The sequence below is a fragment of the Terrapene carolina genome, unplaced genomic scaffold (genome assembly GCF_002925995.2).
Source record: "Terrapene carolina triunguis isolate 2854851 unplaced genomic scaffold, T_m_triunguis-2.0 Scaffold33723, whole genome shotgun sequence".
Lineage (NCBI taxonomy): Eukaryota > Metazoa > Chordata > Testudines > Emydidae > Terrapene > Terrapene triunguis.
In genome coordinates, this window is record NW_020698074.1 from 3,989,556 (window position 1) to 4,006,845 (window position 17,290).

Sequence of the window (17,290 nt, forward strand, 5' to 3'; positions counted from 1 at the left end):
ATTGCAGGGTTTCTTTCACCTTCCTCTGAAGCATCTAGTACCAGCCACCACCAGAGACTAGATAGTGTTCAAAAGGGAGAGGAGGAAGGCATCCTGTCCCAGTGCACAAGGCTCATCTACATTCCTGCAATGGGCTGGGGCATGCATCACAGCCAGCAATGGTTTGTGAGGAAGTCATTGTGCACATATGCAACATACACTAACCACCACTACTGTTGGCATGCAAACTGTTCTAGCTGAGAGGAGGAGTCAACAGCATTTAACAACACACTGCAGTGGTCCACAGTGAGCCATGAGAACATGTTGTTTGCTGTAGGCATGTCTGGTTAGGCATGATCTCATAGAAATTGCCATACCAAATCAGACCTGTGGTCCAAATAGTCTACTATCCTGTCTCAAACAGTGGCAAGAAACTTTAGAGGAAGATGCACACAAAAAAGAAAAAGAAAAAAAAACACCCCAAACCAGACTGTTAGAGTTTATATTATGACCTGAAGCTTAAGTGTTGATTTCCCTTCTTGTAGCAAGGTGAAGACTCACCGGCATGGCGCCTCCTGCTGGTCGTCTTGGGAATTAGCTCTCCAGCATCTGGAGCACCCTCTGCAGGCCAGTGTCTTGCCTGCTGCTGGCCCCGCATCCCTCCCGGACCCCAGTGCCCTTTACCTCAGGGTTCTGCCCCAGCAGTACCCCCACACACTGGGTCTGCCCTCCCTGGGGAACCCCCAACCCTCTACACCCACCTTGCCTCAGTGGCTACTGCCAGTCATCATCTAGCCCCCTCCCTGGGGCAGACTGCAGTCTGTAATGGCCACTCATCATTGGCAAGGGGTTAGAACCAGCTGCCTCTGCCTATTCCCAGGCTGCACCTCTGTAGCCCCAGTACCTTTGTAGGCCTTCACCAAGGCCTGCAGCCTGCGTTTTTTCCAGGCTGGAGTGTCCCAGTTCCCTTGCATATTCCTCCCCAGCACTGCTCCAGTTCAGGTACCTTCCTCTCAGGCAGCTAGCCCTTCTCCCTCTAAGACAGAAGAGGGACTGTTTACCTTCTGGCCCAGCAGCCCTTTTATAGGGCCCAGCCTGGCCCTGATTGGCTGCCTCCCAGCCTCCCTTATTGGCTGTCAGCCCCAGCCCTCTCCAAGGGCTGTCTTTTAACCCTTCCAGGGCCAGAGCGGGGTGACCACCCCACTACACTTCTAAATATTTATGTTTTATTTGTATTTAAATTTTATCTAATATAACTGTGGAAGTTTTCATCACTGATATGAATGTCTAATCTTCTTGGCCTCCATGATGTCAAGTGGCAATGAGTTCCACATGACAATCATGTATTGTGGTGAAAAAGTATTTTCTTTTGTAATAGTCATACTTAGCTGGTATAGAACATTTTCTGTTGTCAAAGCACTGTACAATATTAACTAACTAATCTCAAACCCCACTGTGGAAACTTTCTAAGTCATTACAGGATTTACTCCTCTATATCCCAGAATAACATATTTCACAGCTCTGTAAAAGATAAACCATTACTCATCATATCAACTTCATGTAAACCTACAACCATTTTTTTTCTGTCTTTAATGTATTGCTCTTTGATCCCTGTGGGAGCTACTGCACAAAAAGACAAGGCCAGGTCCATTTTGTTAAGATTATTTCCAATCACTACTGATGCTCTTTTAATTAGCCCAAGCACTATTTGAGCTGCACTAATTACAGACTGCTTTTGAAAGTGTCTTGTGTTTGGTGATACAGTGGACAGAGTTTACAAGTTAACATCAAATGGGAAAAAATGTACACCTGAAATTCTACCTATCAACATGTCTAGGCATGATGACTGCACACAGCACCATCACTATCTGATTGTCCCAGTTTTCAACAAGGAAAAAAGACAGACGGGACAGAGGACAGAACTAGCAGTGCATATATATGTTCAGGGAGACAGCAGCATTTTAAACACATGCACAAAAATGTTAAATACATGAAAAATGTAATGATCTGTAGAAAAACAAAAGGGCAGATACCTCAGACAGTCAAAGTAAGGAGTTTTAAATTGCTTAATTGGCAATTTTTTTATCAAATTTTATTCAGTAAAATTAAACTGCTCTCAGCAACTAATTGTAATGGCTGACAAAAAAGGGGAGGGGGAGGGAACTATACAAAAGCAAACCCTTACAATTCCCAAAAAGAAAAGATTAGCTAATGTGACCTTTCCATAAAACTAATTATTGAATTTAATCCTTCATAAAATGATTTGTCTGCAAAACTGTATGAGACCTGCTCAGTTTAACACCTGCCCAAAAGAATATCAGATTTTTAAACATATGGATAGAGTGAATGAGCCAAATTCTGCTCTCTTCGGTATTTCCCTGGTGCCCTTCGCTACGGTATGTGAGCTCCAAACACACTAATTAATATGTGCATCAAGATGTCCATCTGTTCTAAATCTATGCAACCCAAAGTCAATTGGGTTGCTTAAGGTGTAATAAGGATCCAGTTCAAAGCCCATTCTAACCAGTGGAAAGACTCCAATTGGCTGTGGTGGTCTTTGGTTCAAGCCCTAAGAGCAAAATTTAGCCCCGGTGTTTAATTGTAAACTTCCAGTTTCCAATTCTAAACTTTCAGTCACAGAGACTTGAAATAAGTTTGCACTGTTCCATTACTGATCTGGCAGCAGCTTTTTAAACTGGCACTGTACTTAGGGAGACCACGTAGATTCCTCAGCAAGCTTCCACTCAAACATTCTTGCTTCACACACGTGAGAAAACCTCCACAGCCCTTCCAGCCTGCTTCCACTTTGTGTGTGGTGGCTCTGATTCTAGGCAGCAGACAAGCTGAGCTCCACACAATTCAGGGGGAGAGGGGAGGGATGGGAGATAGGGCATAGGTGGTTTTATGGTGGATTTTTAACTGAACATAAAGCAGCAACACTCAATGGACCATTACCACATTCAAGAATAGCCAGAGTGCAGAGCACTCCAACCACATTCTCACTGAAATTTTCTCTACCTGAGACCTCTCCTTTGAGTGTTTTGATAGGAGAGGAGGACCAGGGCCTATATCCTGACTACATTAGTATAACTAGTTTCTGAATCTGCAAACAGAACTGGGTGTAGTGCTTACTACTGTCCACAATCCCATTAACTACAATGGGACTATGGGCAATATACCCAATAGTAAGGGTTTGCATGATGGGACCCTGAGGCAGAAATCCTTTCAGATTTGATGGGCAAGGGCTGGTGTGCAGAGAGCATCCATCCCTTCTGCCTTGCCCCTTCTTTCTCCCCCTCTCTTGCACAGCAGCTATCACAGTGGCTGGGGGCAGGGAGACGGAGAAACAGTCTCCAAAGTAGCACTCCACCTTGCCCCTTCAACCCACAGGTTTTTGTACCCTCAGCCCACAGTGGGTGAGGGGCAATTTGGACCATAAGTAAGTACATCTTTTTAAATATATATATGATTTTTAACCTGACATGTCTCTAACAACTATGTCATGTTTCATCATTATATTTGCTGTCAACTGAATCAGGGTCCAGCCTTTGGTAACTAATTTAAATCAATCACACCTTTTCAGTCTGACTGTTTGAGGAAACTTGCAGGTTTCCATAAATATAGTCCTTGAGCATTCCTTGCAGTGTTTTTGTTATATAACGGGTGCATATATTAGTTATTGTATCATAAATAATTGTAGCAGCAGAGAGCTTTTGTTCAAAAGTACAGTCTTGCATGTTCCTCAATATATTTCCCAAAGAAATGCCCTCCACCAAAATATATGAGACTCTGAAGTCATGATTTAGAAATCATCGTCTTCCGCAAGGAGACAACAAATAGATCTTTTTGTTCTGTTATGATGACTGCACAAGAACAAAATTCAAATGTAGCCACTGAAAAGATGACAGATGCTGAAATCTATCATTCCCAAACTTGTTTCTGTAAGAGACAGACTTTATTCCTTACCTCCAAACAAATGCTGTTTCAGCTGCCAGTGTATGGAGCAACAGCTACATGCAGTGGCCAGGTAAGTGAATACCCACTTCTATTTAAAAGTGGAAGTCTGAAATGAAAGGTTTCTATGTTTCTTGCATTTCAATAAATTACCTAATTAGATATCGTAAGTATCATGTGAACAGCCTTGGAGCAAATGCAGATCTGACTGAATATTCAAGCAAGTCACAAAACAAAATCTACTATAAAATTTAGGACTGGATTCTCCAGTCCACTAAGGTCACTTTGTGCTGTTATGGAAAATGGAGTTTTCAGTAAACAAAAAAATTGTGTTAATGATGATTTTGATAACATTTTCAATAAAAATGTCAATAAAAACGAGATGAAAATGTTCATGACAAAAAATGAAAAAGTCAATGATTTCGCGCACAAAAATTCAGTTTTGAAAAAGGCCACTTTTCAACAACAAAAAATTGACAGCAATAGAACTATCAAGGTCTGAAATACCTCTCAGTGTAAGTAACAGTGGCACAATCTGTCCCTGATAAAGAAGGGATAAGACCTCAAGCTTCAGACTGAAGATTGTGGAAATGTTGCTGCTCACTTTAAAATTGTACTACAGTGTTTAGATTCTTAATGCACTTCAAAGTCTGAGGCTTAATAGAAAATGAATGTTTCTTGTGTTGTTATGCAGCTGCTTGTGATCAGAGTACATGCTGCACATTGCAATGTCATCATTACTGCTGTGCTCATCTGAATTGCAGAGATAGAGGGCTGCTATAAAGAAAGGGACAGGTGGCTCTGTGGGACATTTCTGGGGAGTTTAATGAGATGAACTGAGACTTATGTAAAGTTTCATAAAGAATGCTATGCTTCATGTCAAATGATGAGCTAAAGAATTTAGAGCTCAGTGAAAGATGTTCATGGTTGATAAATTAATTCCCTCACTCTAGGAACTGTAATTTCCCAGAATAACTAACAATACCCAAAAATATTCAAAATGCAAACATCTCAGCTGGTATCCACGGATAGGTGATCTTTGCAGCATGAGCTGTGACATTAGAAGTGAAATGTCACTGGGAATGTTTCAACAAATAGTATTCTACTATAGCAAGCATTATTATGCTGAAGAGCAAATATATTAGCAATATTAAAATGGCTAAGTGTTCTAGCTGTTAAACTGGGGAAAATTAATCCAGGAAAACGCTAATTCTGGGAGTTTTTACTTTAGCCGGGTGCTATGGGAATTTCTATACCTTACGTTATTTCAATTCCTATGGGACCTTAACTTTAAAAAGTATTTTTCCTATATTTCTTTGATGTACCTGATGTTTCTTTGATGTTTCTGCCTTTTTGCCCTTTGTGGTATTTGAGTCTATGATCTACAGTTAACACACATTAGACCTCTGTGTGACAGGCACCTTAAAGAACATGGGCCTACATTTTCCAGATGTGATTAGTGGTTCTGGTTGCCTAATTTGAAACATTTAGAGAAGGGCCTGATTTTTTGAGGATGGGTAGTCAACTCTTCTAGAAACCAGACTTCTTTAAGGTGTCTCAGTTTGGATGACCCAAATTTGAAGAATGCAGAATCATTGGTTGATTTTGGAAAATTTAGGCCATAACCTTTAAAAGTATCAGTTAGTCTTTTGGAAGGTAAAATATTTCTTCTGTTTGGTCTTGCAATTCAGGATTATTTCTATTTAGGATCAACTTTTTATGCAGCAGCTTTGAATGATCCCTCATTTTTGATTGATGGGAGCCTGGGTGTCTGATGTTGAGCAAATAGTTGATGACATTTGCTAAAAAATATAGTTTTAAATCAAACATGTTTATGACATTTTATAAAAACACGGGGAATGATCTGTTATACTGTGACTTATTAAATACCAGATAATTAATTATACTGTATGAAATTCCAGTCTGACACTGGGCCACCAGGGGGAGACAAGATATTGAATATGTATTCATTGTTCCTGAATCAAATTTTGTATCTAGGAATCTCCTTATGAAACAGAAAGAGCACCAGCTTACTTATTAGCCAAGGGCTGGATTTTCAGCGCTTTTCACCCATAAACAACCCCCCTCTCCCCCCAATGACTCCAACTGGAATTGTGGCTGCTCAGCAATTTGGAAAATCAGACCCCGCATATATCATTTTGGTACCCAACTGCAGGACTATTTCAGACAATACTAACAAAGCTGTAGCTGCAGGGGTCCCCCACAACATTGCAAATGTGATGGTTACTGCATATTCTCTAGTCTAGTACCTTAGCCACAGTCCATCTTTCCTTTTATTGTTACTTAAAAGGAAATAAGGTACAATATGGCAGACAGATAGGAAATTTGTGTGGGATTTAAGTGATATGGGAAAGGGATCTCTTAGCGATTGTTTATAGAACAATCACTGTAGCAAGACATTACATTTTATAGAAAATGTGACGGTGTATATCTTTCTAATTCTTGCTACTGGACATCAATACAAAATAGGGAGGTTTTGTTTGTTTTTTTTGTTTTGTTTTTTCCTTAATTTGTTCTCTTTATTTAGTAGAGCACATGAGTTAAAGCAAAGCTCAGAAAAATGAAGGGTTTTTATTAAAGCTTCTTGACCTTTAGAAATTTTGTAATGGAAAACTATTACCAAATAACTGCTAAGGCTTAACAATGTTCAAATAAGGATTTGAAAGGCAGCCTCCAAATATGGCAGCTGGCATTTTCAATTTGCTCACCATCTCCTTTAAATTTTCTTTTCATGCTTTAAGCACTATGAGCACTTTGAAATTTTCACCTTGTTTTCAAACAAACTACAGTGATCTCTTGCAACTCAAAATAGGTCCAACTCTGCACTACGCTGCACAGAGAGAGCATTACTAGACAATAGCCCAAACAGAATAATAAATGAGACCTAGGATGCTGCAGTGGCAGGTTGATCATGAACTACCTGAGGAAACCAAAGTTACAACTGCAGTGTCACTTCCAGAATCTTCAGTATCAGATATAATCATATTCCAAGTGACAGTAACTGATGTTTTGTGTGTGTACATAACTAACAAACACAGTGACTAATTACATGGGTGAGTATAACGAAATAATCCATAAGCACTGGTTAAAAACAATAGAGAAATTTAAAAAAATAGTTTGGGGCAATCTGTGATCATTGAGCAGAGAGGAAAGACAAATATGTATCGGATTTTCTGATTTACACCAAAAGTAAATGCAGAAGAGAAATGTGATTTCTAACTCAACAGTATTTGGCCACTGCAACACAATTTTTAAATAAAAGGGATATAAACCCACATACTTCAAAGCATAAAGGAACTACTAACTGATGGTGATAGAAAGAAACTTCCCTTAAAAGCAGGTTACCTCACAATTGTCCAGCCGAGGTTTCTTGCACCTTTCTCAGAAGCATGTTGTATGGCCACGGTCAGAGACAGGATGATGGACTAGATGGACCATGGGTCTGATCCCATAGGGCAATTTCTATGTTACTTTGCCAGGGTAAGTGAAGTTTAGTGAGGCTGCCATGAATACTTTCTATGAATTAACCAGCTAACAATAGAAAATAAAAATTCCCCCATCACTTATTTCTCTACTAAAAGGCAGCAGAGTAATGGTGGAAGGGTGAACTGTGGGCTTATTTTCTTGTCACATGCAAGCTGATTCTTTATAAATGAAGTTGACCTTTAAAAAAACTTCTATACACTGCCTCTGCCTCCAGGTGTTATATTCCCCTTTCCCTTTAGCTCTTTAACTCAATCAATATCTCTCTCTCTCTCTCTCTCTCGCTAACACACACAGGCCTGGTCTACACTAGGCGTTTATGTCGACTTTAGCGCCGTTACATCGACTTAACCCTGCACCCGTCCACACCACGAGGCCATTTAGTTCGACATAGAGCTCTCTTTAAATCGATTTCTGTAATCCTCCCCAACGAGAGGAGTAGCACTAAATTCGAAATGGCCATATCGAATTAGGCTAGGTGTGGATGGAAATCGACGCTAATAGCTCCGGGAGCTATCCCACAGTGCACCACTCTGTTGACGCTCTGGACAGCAGTCCGAGCTCGGATGCTCTGACCAGCCACACAGGAAAAGCCCCGGGAAAATTTGAATTCCTTTTCCTGTCTGGGCAGTTTGAATCGCAGTTTCTGTTTGGACACCGTGGCGAGCTCAGCAGCAGTGGCAAAGATGCAGAGCTCTCCAGCAGAGATGGCCGTGCAATCCCAGACTAGAAAGAGGGCCCCAGCATGGACTGATCGGGAAGTCTTGGATCTCATCGCTGTGTGGGGAGATGAGTCCGTGCTTGCCGAGCTGCGCTTCAAAAGACGGAATGCAAAGATCTACGAGAAGATCTCTAAAGCCATGGCAGAGAGAGGATACAGCCGGGATGCAACGCAGTGCCGCGTGAAAATCAAGGAGCTGAGACAAGGCTACCAAAAAACCAAAGAGGCAAACGGACGCTCCGGATCCCAGCCCCACACATCCCGTTTCTACGAGGCACTGCATTCCATCCTAGGTGCGGCCGCCACCACTACCCCACCAGTGACCGTGGACTCTGAGGATGGGATATTGTCCGCGGCCGGTTCCTCGTCGGACATGTTAGCGGACAGGGAAGATGAAGAAGGAGATGAGGAGGACGAGGCAGTCGACAGCGCTGGCACCGCTGATTTCCCCGACAGCCAGGAGCTCTTCATCACCCTCACAGAGATCCCCTACCAACCGTCCCCTCCGTTACCCCAGACACAGATTCAGGGGAAGGATCAAGCAGTAAGTGTTTTAAATATCTTAACATTTATTTATAACAGAACTTGCATATTTTAAATATTAACAGTAACTAAAGTGCTTTCAAGTATGTAAACTTTTATTTATAACAGAACAGGAAGATTTGAAATATTAACAATGGGTAAAGTGCTTGTAAATATGTAAACAGGAAAGTGCAACAAAACGGGAATCTGAACAAAGGGTATCATGATTATTGTGTCTTTGGCCGCTTCAATGTATAGTCCGAACCATTTTAAGAAAATTCAACAATGTCCGCTTCATGATTACACTGCCCAAGACGCTCGACTCTTTTGTCCCTCCAAGGGCACCTAACCCAAAAACTGGTCGATGTGTCCGGGGATAGAGGCGAAATCCTCCTGGGAGAACTCCTCATAGGCCTCCTGCAGGTGTCTTTCCAGCCTAATTATCAGGTTCCTGGGCAGGGAGAGCTTATTAGGCCCCCCGTGGTATGACACGTTTCCATGCCACAACGCCAGCAGGTATTCGGGGATCATGGCCTTGCACAGCATAGCAGCAAATGGCCCCGGTTTCTGCAGGCTGTCCCGAAGCATCTTCTCCTTCTGGCTCTCCGAGACCCTCAGGAGGGTGATGTCTGGCATGACGCCCTGCTTTGAATTAGGTAGGGGACAGTTAGTATTGGGACTGCTTGCCCGTTCCTTTACAGAACGGTAACCGCCGGTTTACAGCCACGCGGTTTACAGCCGCGAGGGGGTGGGACAGGGCCAGAGTTCATGCTTGCAGGATTGCTGCCAGCAGAGACTCGCATTGCTTTCTATGTGAAAGGAGGCCAGTGCCACTCTTAAAGTTTTAAGCAGCCACAAGTCTACGGCTTACCATGTTTGCCAGCTAGACAAAGTCCGGTGTCCTGCCCCGCTCCTCAGCTCACCACAGCAAGACCGCAGGCACTGTAGGCGAGGGCCGAAAATTCGACCTTGTCCTCAGTGTGCGTGTGATAGGTGCTCTGCATGGTCTTGTTCACAGAGAAAGACTATGTTCTCTGTTCACAGATACATTGATCTGTCTCAGGAATTCACTCCCTTTTTCCAATTCCCACAGCCACATCTGCCCAGAGGCTAGCGCACATTAGGAGGAGGAAGAAGAGGACACGGGAAGACATGTTTGCTGAACTAATGGGATGCTCCCGAGCACAGGCAGCCCAGCAGACACAGTGGAGGGAGAACTTGTCCCAAATGCACCGGGCAAACATGGAACGGGAGGAGAGGTGGCGACAGGAGGACCAGCAGGCGACTCAAACGCTGCTTGGACTAATGAGGGAGCAAACGGACACGCTTCGCCGCCTTGTGGATGTTCTGCAGGACCGGAGGCAGGAGGAGAGAGCCCCGCTGCAGTCTCTCTCTAACCGCCCTCCCCCGCCACCAAGTCCCACACCCCCCTCACCCAAAGTCTAAAGAAGGAGGGGCGGCAAGGGCCGTTAAAACTTTCTGTCAACCCCTGCAGACTGCTAAGGCACTAGAAGGCTCTCATTCCCCAAAATTTGAAAAGTCCTTTCCTACCCACCTCACACAAGCCCCCGTGCAAGTTTCACCCCCCACGTTTCATGTGTCGTTCATAATAAAATATTTGTTCCTGTTCATTACTGTTTCCATCCTGTTCTTTTGGAGGAGAGTCTGTCTGAAGGGGGGGAAGGGGCTTGGTAATTGGACAGGACAGTCACCTTTAGCAGGGTACAGAGGCGGGGTCAGGTCCAGCATCAGGACACATACACAGTGCGGTCACTGGTTACCCTGGTCAGTCTTGGAGGTGGTTTTCATGTTCTGGGGGGGGGAGGGGGTTGCTCTGTGACTTTGTGGCGGGGGAGGGCAGTTACAGATCTTATGCAGCGGTCCTTATCCTGGCTCACAGATCCACGCAGCAGGGGATCTGTAACCCTACTCCCCCTGCCAGAAAGTCACATAGCCGACACATACACGCAGTCCCCCCCAGGAGTGCTGGCAGGCTCCATTGAAATAACCAGTGCACCAGTGCGGAGCCTGTCATTCCGGGAGTTTAGAAGCATCATTTGCATCAGAACACTAAACCCGCCCCCCGCCACAGTCTGCGTCCCCGGTTTAAAACATTCCCGCGAAAACAGCAATACAGACAACGGTGTTCATTAACAAAGTAGAACTGATTTTATTTTTTGGGAAGGGGAAGGGGGTGAAGGGGGTATGTAAGTGGAGAGGATAGTCAAAATGAACTGGGTAAAGAAACGGGGGCAGGTTCAGCTTTTCTGTACACAAACTGAAAAGTCACAGGTTGCCCTGCTCACTCAGGAACCTAGCTTTCAAAGCCTCCCGGATGCAAAGCGCGTCCCGCTGGGATCTTCTAATCGCCCGGCTGTCTGGCTGGGCGTAATCAGCAGCCAGGCTACTTGCCTCAACCTCCCACCCCGCCATAAAGGTCTCCCCCTTGCTCTCACAGAGATTGTGGAGCACACAGCAAGCTGCTATAACAATGGGGATATTGGTTTCGCTGAGATCACAGCGAGTCAGTAAGCTTCTCCATCTCCCTTTGAGACGGCCAAAAGCACACTCCACGACCATTCTGCACTTGCTCAGCCGGTAGTTGAACAGTTCTTTTTCTGTGTCCAGGGCGCCAGTATAGGGCTTCATGAGCCAGGGCATTAGTGGGTAGGCTGGGTCCCGGAGGATCACTGTAGGCATCTCCACATCCCCAAGAGTTATTTTGTGGTCCGGGAAGTAAATACCTTCCTGCAGCCGTCTAAACAGACCAGAGTTCCTGAACACGCGAGCGTCATGAACCTTGCCCGGCCATCCGACGTTGATGTTGGTAAAACGTCCCCTGTGGTCCACCAGTGCTTGCAGCACCATTGAAAAGTACCCCTTTCTGTTTATGTACTGGCTGGCCTGGTGGCCTGGTCCCAGGATAGGGATGTGAGTCCCATCTATAGCCCCACCGCAGGTTGGGAATCCCATCGCAGCGAAGCCATCTATGATGGCCTGCGCGTTTCCCAGGGTCACTACCTTTGACAGCAGTACCTTCACGATTGCCTTGGCTACTTGCAGGACAACAACCCCCACGGTAGATTTGCCCACGCCAAAGTGGTTCGCGACTGACCGGTAGCTGTCCGGCGTTGCAAGCTTCCAGAGGGCTATGGCCACTCGCTTCTGGACAGTCAGGGCCGCTCGCATGCGGGTGTCCTTGCGCTTCAGGGCAGGGGACAGCAACTCACAAAGTTCCAGGAAAGTCCCCTTCCGCATGCGAAAGTTTCGCAGCCACTGGGATTCATCCCAGACCTGCAGCACTATGCGGTCCCACCAGTCCGTGCTTGTTTCCCGGGCCCAGAATCGCCGTTCAACAAAATCCACATGCCCCATTGCAAACGTGATGTCCTCGGCGCTGGGTGTCGTGGTTTCTGATAGGCGTGTGCTACTCTCGGAGTTCAGGTCCTCACTCCGCTGCCGTAGCCTCCTTGCCTGATTTCTCTCTATCTGGCTCTGTGAAAGGTGGATGATGAGCTGCGAGGCGTTGACAACGGTCACAACTGCAGCGATGGTCGCAGCGGGATCCATGCTCGCGGTGCTGTGGCGTCCGCGCTGTCACTGACCAGAAAAGTGCGCGAACTGATTTCCCGCCGGCGCTTTCAAGGAGGGAGGAAGGGCGGGAGTGACGATTGGATGACGACAGTTACCCAAAAGCACCCTCGAGACATTTTTTTCCCCCAGAAGGCATTGGGGGCTCGACCCAGAATTCCAATGGGCAGCGGGGACTGCGGGAACTGTGGGATAGCTGTCCACAGTGCACTGCTTCCAATGTCGACGCTTTCCCTGGTAGTGTGGACTGACAAAGTCGAATTACTGTCCTTGGTGTGGACACACACGTTCGACTTTTTAATATCGATTGCAAATATTCGATTTAACTAAAATCGAACTACTCTCGTAGTGTAGACATACCCACACACATTTCAGCAGGTACGACTTCTTAAAGACACACACAAAACTTTATTAACTTATAGTTGAGGTTGTTCTAGAGAATTCACTATCAATTGAATCACTAATCAACATAGATTGTCAGAATTATTCTAATTAAATATTATTAAAAACAAGAGTAAAATATTTTGAGTTATATTCATTTAAGAATGGAATGTATTTTAGAATTTAGACTTACTGTACCAGAGGTAACATCCAGCAATTGTAGAACATCCATTATCAGATGAATAACCAATCTCCTGGCTGGATGAAGTGGCTGAGACTTCATTAATTTCCTTTATTGCATATTCTGCACTGTCTATTCAGTTGTGCAATTACCTAGACTTCCTCTCAGTTATACATTTAATCAATTTTACTAGCTTTTCATATTGAAAAAACTATTTTTTTAATTTAACATAGTTTATTTCTGGACTCATTTCCATACCTAAGAAATGGAAATATTTAGCAGTGACTTAAAATAAATGATTTTATTGAGAAAGAAATAGCAGGTGAAACTACAAATGGTTTTGACAGGAAGTGAATGATTCCTTTGCAAAGAGCTGAAAGAAATTACATTCCTTCTCTAGACTAAAAGAAGTATATTCTGACTTAATGTGTATAACTGTATCTTATTCACTAATCTTATGAGAAGGAAATTTTCAAAATTGCCTATGTGGCTTAGGAGCCCAAGTCTCTATTATTTTCTGATATGTGTGCTCCTAAATCATCTAGGTATTTTTTTAAATCTTCTCCTAGGTGTCTAAGATAATATATGCTGCATGAAGATGCATGCATTTACTCTGTGATAGTTTAGCCAAACACTTTTATGTACCTCAATTCAGAAAAGCCAAAACAACCGAGCAACCCTTTAAATAGCAAGTTCAAGCAAATACTATTTCTTCCAGAAGTTGGGGCTATGCTACATATTCTTCACATTAATCAGGATAAAACTCTTCATTTTGATTTACAAGAGAATTCCTGTCAGAACTATTTTCCTCTTCCATGTTCTCCTCTACAGCACATTGAAGGGCAAAACCCCAGGGGGTCAGACAGAAGGAAATGCCATTATCTGGTAGCATCCTCCCCTTCAGCCACAAAGCAGCCATTATGCCCGCCATGAGAAAAATGTGTCTCTTCCTGGGCAAGGCACTCCCTAATGATACACTCACATCTGAGCCTGGACTGTGTGCTCTACAGGGAAACACAGCAGGCACACTTAGACTGCTGCTCTCCTTCTTTGCTAGATCTTGGGTTACAAATACCAGCAAAGACGAAAATGAAAAAACAAAATCACTAGGACCTTAAGGAAAGAAACTATGCAAGCAAACATCACAAAAGAAGAGGCACTCCATTTCAAAATCCTCCATTTGGGAACTAAGGGGAACTGACAGTGTCCCTTCAATCCCTTCCTTTTCCTACCCATCTGATCATATGGGTGCTTAAGTTAATTCCATGTTTTGAAATGAGTTTGACCCCTCTGAGTAATCCAGACAGACATCTCTGTTAACCTTTACACAGCAGCCTCTTCCATATCTGTCAAGCTGGGAACATTGGTGGACTTTCTCTGGAAAGGTCAGACGGTGCTCAAAGGCCTGAAGCATCAGAGCTCATCCTTCTAACAGGAAGATGAGCACTTTATGCAACATCTTGATGTATTTCTATTACATGTTAATTTACTTTGTGATCTATAAGGCAACTGGAAGTGGAATATGATTAGTGAGATGAGAGGGCCCAGTGCAATATATCCATCACTATTTGTTGCTGTGGTTACAGTTATCAAAGGCAGTAATAAAACATGTTATACCAGAGTTGAAAAACATTGATTGCCTTATCATTTCCCCATCTTCTTCCACAAAAGAGTTCAAATTGGTTTGAAAATTAGTGTTCTCAGACCTGACTTCAAAGGGAGGGAGCATTTTATCACTCTGCTTAATTCTTGATGATTGTAACAGTACAGAGTGAAAGCTCATTGGAGAAAAAAACAAAATGAGAAGACCGGAGACACTTTCATTCAACCAAGATACAGCATAAAGATACAAAACATAACTAATAAGAGCAGTAGCTGCAGACCTACCAATATCAAGGAGTGAATTTAGCTAAGAGGTTTTAGCTTATCTGGTATTTAATAATGATCTGTCATCAAGTTTCATGGTTCCAACTGTCAGATTTTAAGAAGAGAAATGCTAATATACTGAGAAAAAGCCTCTCTCTATTTTACACTTTCTAAAATTTTATTATTATTTGTGAGAAACCCCAATTAAGACCAGGGCCTGCATTGTGCTAGTCACTTTACAAACATAATTAATGATGGTCCCTGACCCAAAGAGTTTACAATATAAATGGACAATTCAGACAAAGGGTGTGAGGGGAATACAGAAGCACAGAGAGGAGAAGTGACCTGTCACAGGTCACACCAGTAGGTCTATATCAGAGCAAGGAATGGAACCAGGCCTCCTGAATCCTTGTCCAGTGCTCTGTCCATTAGACCAGACAGTCTCGCCAAGTTTTCAGCAAATCTTATTGATAAATTCTTGGTTTCAAATTTTGCAAGGTTTGCAAATAAAACCGTACTGTGCTAGCATGAAGAATGAATGAACATTTCAGTTTAGTCGATTTTTGTAGTGTTTCTCAAATAATGTATGGCCTGTCAAACCCCTCTGAACAGTATATCCAACATGCTCACTTCCAGTTCCCAGTTTTTAAAGTCTACCTAATATCTTTCCTGACATCTCTTAATTCAATATTTTCTACCTGACAATCTTTATCAAGCTAACTTTTTTTAGGGCTGGGATTGAAAAGTCATCTGAGAAGGACTGGTCAGCTAACATCTTTAGCAAGGCTTGCCTCAAGGTATTTTAGAATCATTAACAATGCAAAGAGAATGTGAGTATGAGATGTGGCATGTAAAAGAAAATGGGACATTGAATAAAGGACACTGCCAGAGATCCCACATGTTGGGACAGGAGACATTATTGCCCCAAGGGTCCAGTATGTCAGGCGAGAATAACTAGAGCACACTACACATTGGCCACACCCCCTATGCCAGAAACTGCAAGAAGAGGTAGCATATGAACAGACTATGCCAGGACTATATCAGCTGGAGAACAAGCAGTTTTCCAGCCCCCTAGCACTGCCAGAGTAGTGCAATGGGCCAGAACAAAGAGAAAAATCTGGCCCACAGATTCTATTTTAAGGTACATCTACACTGGAGGTAGAGGTGTAATTTCCAGCTTGAGGAGACATACCCACACTAGCTCTGACTGAACTAGCATGCTAAAAATAGAAGTGTAGCCATGGTGGCATGAGAAATGGGATGGGCTAGCTGCCGTGCGTATGATCTCATCAGAAACCATAGGTTCATACTTGGGCAGCTCCCCTATCCTGTCACTCATGCTGCTGCAGCTACACTTCCATTTTTAGCACACTAAAGAGCTAGAGCTAGCGTGGGTATGTCTACCTGAGCTGGAAATTACACCTTCCAGGGCCAGTGCAGGCATACCCTAAAAGTTTCTTTCCTTTTTCATTGTAGCCACGTTGGTCTCAAGATATTAGAAAGACAAGGTGGGTGAGGTAATATCTTTTATTGGACCAACTTCTGTTGGTGAGAGACAAGCTTTCAAGCTACACAGAGCCCTTCTACAGAAGCTCCATGTAGCTTAAAAGCTTGTCTCTTTCCTTTTTGAGGCAGACACGTTGCTGTCAGACAAGACTCAGAGAAAAGACAAATACCATACTGTAAGTCTCATTTTTATTTCCTATTCTGTAACTAAAGCTTAGTGCTACTTTAGAAATGCTCTCCAAAGTATTCATATAGGCATTTATTTCTGGATTTAGATTTTCTGTTTATGCAATTGCCAATAAAAGCTTCTTTTGATTAAGACCGACAAAGACCATCTGAACTATTTAACAGGGAAAATTCATGGCTGCATGTGCAGAGGGAATGGAGTCAGAGCTAGATTTAGACAATCTGGGATACACCAAGACATAAGGCCCATCTGTGACCCCTCCTTCATGTCCTTTACCCCACGCTGTGCCCCTGCTCTCTGTTTGGAGTGGCTAAATCAAGGCTCTTGTCCTGTCCCAGAGATCATCCCACCATGGAGCCCATTTTTCCCCAGGAGCAGCAACAGAGGTCACCAGTACTCTCCAGAGGTGCAGGAGGTGGCATGAGAGGGAGCCCCCCCAGTACTTATCCCGACAACCAGGGTGCATTCACTTGGGCTGGACCAACTCCACTCTTCCCCTCAGCCACACAGAGAGTCCTTTGTTGGGGTGGTTTTGGTGGGGTGCCCAAGAGCAGTGAGTCTTGGAATTAACACCCTATTGAAATGCACAGATATTTTCACACCTCACAGGGCTATTGTTTCAGGCTATCTGCAAACTCAGGCAGATATCACTGCAATCACATACACTCATGTCACATTTTAAGGTTTTCTTTGCAATCCTGACAACTAGAAACATGCTTTTTGTTCTTAAATGAAAACTGAGATTCTGCCCTCTCCAAGAGACTCGAGGAACTGGAGACCTAGTCACAGGCTTAGAGTGCCCATGCCTTAATCCAAGCCTGAATGGAGTACTCTGCCCACTTGAGAGAGATGGGGGGAAAATAGGTTAAAGTCAGGGTACAAGGACATAGCAACAGAA